The sequence below is a fragment of the Ascidiella aspersa genome, chromosome 8 (assembly GCF_963924565.1).
Source record: "Ascidiella aspersa chromosome 8, kaAscAspe10.2, whole genome shotgun sequence".
NCBI classification, from domain to species: domain Eukaryota; kingdom Metazoa; phylum Chordata; class Ascidiacea; order Phlebobranchia; family Ascidiidae; genus Ascidiella; species Ascidiella aspersa.
In genome coordinates, this window is record NC_139454.1 from 22,388,924 (window position 1) to 22,395,930 (window position 7,007).

Consider the following 7,007-nt stretch of genomic DNA (forward strand, 5'->3'; position numbering starts at 1 on the left):
AAGTCTTTCGCCACCTGGTTTTAAGCTTTCGAAAAACAAATCCGGCAATTATCCAACACTGACCAACTCTCAAATAATCCAACAGCAGCTAATGTGCGGAGTTTGTGCTTTCTAAGCGTGGCTCTCAGTCGCCCAGTGCTCCACACCTGAGGCACCGCGTCTACGGCTGCGCGAATTGAATGCTTTACAAGGTACAACGGCGCCCGGCCTAATCCCAATCGCTTTCGACCCCCCCTTTTTCTTCCCAAAATCTACGTCTCCACGCTCGCGTTTCATCGAGAGAAAACGCAGCGTTTTTTGTTCAGCCTCCGGAAGCATCAGTCTGAAGGCCGATGGTGCCTGTTTTTCATTTTATTTGCGTGTATTGTTGTCGACTCGTCTGTAAGGTACGAAACACCGCAGCACACGTACCTTTCAGACCACCACGTCGCCCCAGCCGCCTGTAAATTACTTTGCCGCCTGCAGGCCTGTACCTTAATTGCCTCTCTAAAGCAATGCATGCCTGGCGAAAGACCATAGAGTTAAGACGGGTTCGAGTGTGTAAAACCAACGCCATAAAATCCCTACATAGCTTTATGCGCTTCGTAAAAACAACTCTTACTTCTTACATCAATACAAGATAAATTTTTCTGTCTTGTATGTAAGGCGGTGTTTGAACATTTTGCTGTATAATCCAGTATAGCCGACAATTAAAATGCACTGCGTCTCAACATGCCATCTTGTGCGATGAGAATGTCACCTTCCATTCATTATTAAAGTCGTTGCATATATCTTCACCTAATGCCAACTCATTGGGTTTTATCAGTTAATATCGTGCAAACAATAAACGTGGACCAAAAAGAAAAGTTTGTCATTAACATACAGGGAGGTAAACACAGAAGGTTTTATTCAGTAGTAGTAGTAATGCTTAAAAGATCCATTTTCTAAATAACAAGCTGTTCCAAGGAGTTAAAAATTCGATGAAAGCAGCCATGCGCAAACGCGATTTAAGTGTCTTAGCCATACATCATTCGTCTAAATCAGTATTTCTCGACCTATATTGGTCGCGACCTAAAATTGGATCGCCGTTTAATTTGGTCGCCGACTGCAGTAATTTTACACAGTTAGATTTTTTTTAGATTAGCCCAGAGCAAAATTTATTCAAAATTTGAGAAACTGATTCAAACATTTTTTTTTCGCCGCGAAAAAGTTGAGGTACGCTGGTCTAAGCAAAAACGAAAATTTGAAAACCATTTCTTTACGCCAGCATACAAAAAGGCCAGTCGTAATTTGATTTTTTTGTAAAGGCGCAGATATTAGGAACAGGCCTTATCTAGTGAATATTTTTTGTTGATGCTCTATTAATCTATTAGAACGTGTTTAAATTTATTAATGCTTAACCCAGCTCTGCCTGTGTGATACACGAAAAGACATCACAGTACAAATTTTAAAATGCCGCTTCGTACTGAAATGAAATGTCCTTTTTTTAATCTATTTTTAGTTGTTTTCAGCCACACACGAAAGAAACATTTCTGTAAAACTGCTTTAAAGCTTGTAAACTACCATTAGGAAATCGTAATTGGATCAACTTTCCTTTTCTGTAATGGCATGCCGAAAAAAGGCGTTTTGAGTTCTACATAACACAAACAAGCATACATTTAAGAGTGCCGGCTGTTGGGTATAAGAAAAAATTCCCACGTTCATTTAAAACAGCGTTGTTACCAACTCTAGCAGAAATCGCTAAACATTTAACAGTCACGATACAAATCCATAGCGTAATATCTCAGTAGCACTTGTAGCCAAAAGTCGTTGTTATAGCGATCAGACTTGCTATTACAAGCAGTCTAATTAAATAATAAGCCGAATAAGGCTTAATCCCTTTTCTCAAGCGTATGTTTTTAAGTAATCCGAATGAGATCGACCACTTTCTGTCGCGTCTCTTCTGCTTTGGCATCCTACTATACGTTGGTTGCACCTTGAAGCCGACTACTGCCAATCTACTGGTAGATGATAGTACAGTGGTTCTCAAACTGGGGTCCGCGGTCCTTTTGGGCTCCGCGAGACAATTTTCGGGGACCGCGAAGCACCTAACCAAAAATCAACACGACGCTCCTGATGAAGAAAACTTTTTGTGCAATAAAATTTTCAGGCAACTTACTTTTCAAAACAAAGCTGAATATAGTTGTTTATTAAAGTTATTGTACGCTTAAAGTTGAATTTGCTGCGATGACACGGTCAGTCACGGTTTTAAAACTGTTTGTGATTGCTTTACTCAAATAAAGTGATTCGTTAGAGGTTAACATAGCCGAGCTGAAAGCAAAGAAGCAAGTTTACCAGTCCCATTTATACCATTAAAAACAAATGTTATTTTGTGTATATTTTTGAGTGACCGTGAGCGATTTAAAAAGTTGCTGAGGGGCCGTTGCGTAATTTTTTTTTAAAGTTTGAGAACCACTGTGATAGTACAACCTATGGCTTGTTGAGGTGCTCGCGCTTATTAGTGGACAATGAACATATTTTTTCTCAGTTGTGGACACAAGTACAAATTTCGAAAACCGATGGCAAGTAAAAGTGCTAAGCAAGCGACGCATACAGTGATATTTTTTTTTACATTGCGCCTATAGCAGGGGCGGGCAACTTCTCCAGTCGGTGGGTCTGATATGGGAAACTGGAGTACTTGGCGGGCCGGATTCCTGATCGATATATTAATTGTATTGCCATAGCCTACATGTTTAGCCGCATAATGGCGGCTAATGTTCTACTCTTTAAACACGGCAACACTTTCATTGCCCTGTAAACAACTGATATTTTATTGCTGACTTGAAAAAGTACTTCGGCATCCAATATTTGTTTCTCGGCAAAATTCAAGGAATAATATTGATGTTAACTCTAAATCTAAATTTGCAACACACAATAAGATCTAAAAATCAATAATACCATGGTATTAACACCAACGACATAATAAAGCCAAATACGCGGTAATATCTACGACAGAATAAGAACTACATCGTATAAATAAGACACCAATCAGTCGAAATAAGTCCTAAATTCTTTGGAACAAGGCCTCTATGACTAAAATCACGCCTTAAACTGTGGGGAGGAGGTATGGGACGATGGGGGCCATGGAATTGGCCGTTTTGGTTGTAAATTTTGGGCGCCCTACTTGAAGCTCCTGTTTTGGCATCTGATTTTCTGGCCCTGTTTTGGGTTATTGGTGGCTGGTGGGTAGTGAGTGGCGGCCCGCGGGGCGTATGTTGCCCGCCCCTGGTCTATAGGACGCCCCTCTATAAAACTTTACTTTTCTAAAATGAGCTATGGTCACATTAGCGTTTAAAAAATGTAGAATGCTTTAAAACATTCCTAATTTTTTGGTTAGGATTGGGGTTAACATTTGGGTTTTGTTGCTTTTGGGTTACTTGGACTAAATTCCCTCATTTTAGCGTCTTGTGTTTGATTTATACCCTTATGGCGAAGTGTGTGAATAAGCCTCCTTTCAGCACAGGCTGGTAGAACCGGCTTAAGGCCGAAGTAGGAATATGTCAACCCGACTAGAAGTCATCCATAAGTTGTCCGATAAGTTGGATGCAAAGCTGGCTTACTATACGCTCCGCTATCTGTTTTGCTGTAAAAATCTCAGCTCGTAAATTTGCGACCGACAAGTCTACTACAAAACGAGGCATGCGAAAGGTGGTACGATTAAAGGTCACTTATTGCGCCAAATCAAATCAATGCGAAGTAAAATAATTCTCGCCAAAACATCCGAAGAGGCTTTTTGCAGCCTTTATGATTTTATTTTGAGGATTAACAAATATCAAAATGAGCAACTTACTCCAGACTGTTAAGTTCGGCAGTTCATCAGATAAGGTAAAACTTGATTGCGTTAAAATGGAAACAAAGGTGAGCTTTAATAAACCCTTTAGTGCTTGCAATTTTTTAAAGATGCTCTCAACCCTCAATTGCCTTTGAAAGGCACCGGATCAATAAAAGAAAACAATAACTGCCTTAAAACGCCTAAACACCGCATAACAAGTGCCTATATCTATGGACAAACGAAATGGATGTTTGTGACACACCTGTCTGACTGATGCTTTGCATTTTTGAGAGGCCGTAACGAAAGCACTAGTGACCCGTAACTTGGTTAGTTCATCGAAAGTCAAGGGCCATTTGAACTTCAGTGCTCCGTCGCAGCATCAAACATGGTTTTGCGTAAAACTAGGCACTCACGGCCGATTGTTACCAGCAAAATATTTCGCCGAGCCACTCAATAGACCGCTTAGCCCCAAATTCGTTTAAACGCATTCACAAAGGGCACGACTTGCGACACACGTGCAAATCAACAATTTTTGTTGGCCAAAAACATAACTTATCCGCGTGTAATTGAATGAAACGGATAGTCCAGGGGTGTCCAACATGAGGCACGCGTGCCAAATGTGGCACGCACCTAATAAAAAAAGGCACACAAGCCCCCAAAATATACAGACAATCTACAATAAAGATAAATTTGTTATACAGCCAATTGTCATTGTATATTCACAATACAAAACAATCCCAGCAATTACGACAACAAACCATTACTTCTGATATTATAACATTATACTGTTTTTATTTTTTGTGTAAAAGCGCTTTTAATATTAAAAAAAAAATAGTTTCTAAACTTTGGCACTGTAAGAAGTTATAAGACAAAAATTGGCACGTCGGCATGTTTGAGTTGGGCACCCCTGGGTTAGTCTTTCGAAGGCTTTCGGTGTTACTTTGATACGTCAGCCGTTATCGTTGTCCAGAAAACAACATTAGAAGGGCTAGATCAGTGTTTCTTAACAGGTGAATGGTTCACCCCAGGGTGAATAAAATTTTTGAAGTGGTGAACCAACCAAAAGGGGTGAATAAGGGTGAACTGTCGGAAAATGATGATAGCTCTGCAGTAAATCGACTACTGAACAGTTATTTGGTTGCGTTTTAAAGGTGTTTTGGGGGGCCGAAACGGTCCCCCAAATTTCTCCAGCGGTTTCCCAAAATTTGGACTTGCAACTACAGTAGAAAAGATATGGCTATTTTTGGGAATTAAAATGAAACACTTACGGTCTCTTAAAACTACTTAGCGGTCACCCAAACCAAACCTTAAAAAAAACCTGTGTGCAAGTACAAAAATTTGGTGGCTGTGTTTTGTGCTTTTGTAGCTTTATATTTCTGTACTCGAGAAATTGTAGATTTGCAATGGTACAACTTAGCTCGAGTTGTTCAAGCTAACAAAAATGGAAACAACTTAGCCTACTGTAAATCATTTTGTGCTGTTATATATAGACGAGATAGTATTCTCATATCATTAGACAAGGGTGAATGAAATCTGGAGGTAGATACTAGGGGTGAACAAAAGTAAAAAAGTTTAAGAAACACTGGGCTATATCACAGTTGTCGTTATGTGTACTATAGCTTTCATTTCCCGCGTGCATTTCGAAATTTGTAAACAGGAAAAAAAAAAAAAACAAGTTATTTTCAGCATACTTGTTTACAATCGCAAAAACAAAACTCGTAAACAGGTTGTGTACACTTGATTTGTCGCAAAAACAACATATTGCATGTTCGCACAAGCTTTGTTGTTTTCCAAAACAATAATAAACAACGCGCGATCAAAATACCACAGTGCATGCGCAAATATCGGGATCGCAATTAGGCTTGTTATAAATATACGGCTATTTTTATCATTACTTTATGTTGTGTCAGGGTGAAAGCTTGAAGCCTTTTTAAACCAGTGTTACTCAACACGTTTTGGGGCGACCAAAAAAAGAAACCTATACGTGTAGCCAGTGTTTTTTTAAGGTGATTTGGGGGACCAAAAACGGTCCCCCAAATTTCTCCAGCGGTTTCCCAAAAAATAACAAACAATTCGTTTAAGCAAATATGGCTATTTTTTGGTATTTTAATGAAACATTTGCGGTCCCTTAAAACTACTTGCGGTCACCCAAACCAAACCTTAAAAAACCCTGCGTGTAACAGTGAAGCTTTGGCGACGCAATCTTTCGACTGATCGTTTTGTACGAGAACGAAACATACAAAATTGGCATAAATATAAGTTCAAACTTGATTAATTTTCTCGAGTACTGGATAAATCTATTGGAGAAAAAGGAACCAATCAATGGGTAGAACCATATCAAGAAATGCAGTCGGCGAACCAGCCAAATAAAAAAAAGGTTACCCAATTTTGAGTCGCGACCCATAGTTTGAGAAACACTGCCTTAAGCGAAGTTGACGGTTCAACACTTATGCCTTTGTTTGTAATCGTTTATGAGTAAAGGACTCTGCTTGTGTTTCACGGTCAGACAACGCCACAAAATGGGAATAACAATCTCTAAATCGATATACTCCTGACGAGGTTTAGCTATAATCGATTTTTCCTATTTATAAGTCATAAATCCCTCCAAATTAATAACACCGGCACCTGTTTTCGCATAAGCAGACCAAAACTTACAAATTACGAAATCCTGATTGGGAAAAAATTATCTTCGAACGTCGACAAACCCTCATCAAACCAATCTCACTTGCTCAGCAAAAACGAACCACCGATTAAACTTAAACAAACCGATTCGCAGACTTTCGAACAGGCGCCTCGGGTCCGAGTTAGCTCTTTGCGTTTCGCGACGTGGAAAATCAATCGCAGCTGGTCGTCGGCAAAATCAACGGCGCCGGGCCTAAATGTTACCGGGTTCGACGCTCGATAATTGGTAACAAGTCTCTTCACTTGAAGTGCTCAAGTTGGCCGGGCGACTGGGGAATTTAAGGAAAGTGCCCTTCCATTGATTCAACCGTGTGACCCACGACTGTCGTTTGAAATTTAAAACTCTAAGAGATGCTCCGGCCCCTTTACCGTTCTGCTGAACAAGTCATTTTGTAGGATAAAACAATTGAACAAGTCGGACGGGCTACGTATAATATTCGTTCTAAACCCTGGAGAACAAAAAAATACGTTTCTAGGTAACAAAAAATTAAAATTGGCTCCATAATACGTTTAAGCTGGTAATACGATACAAAGT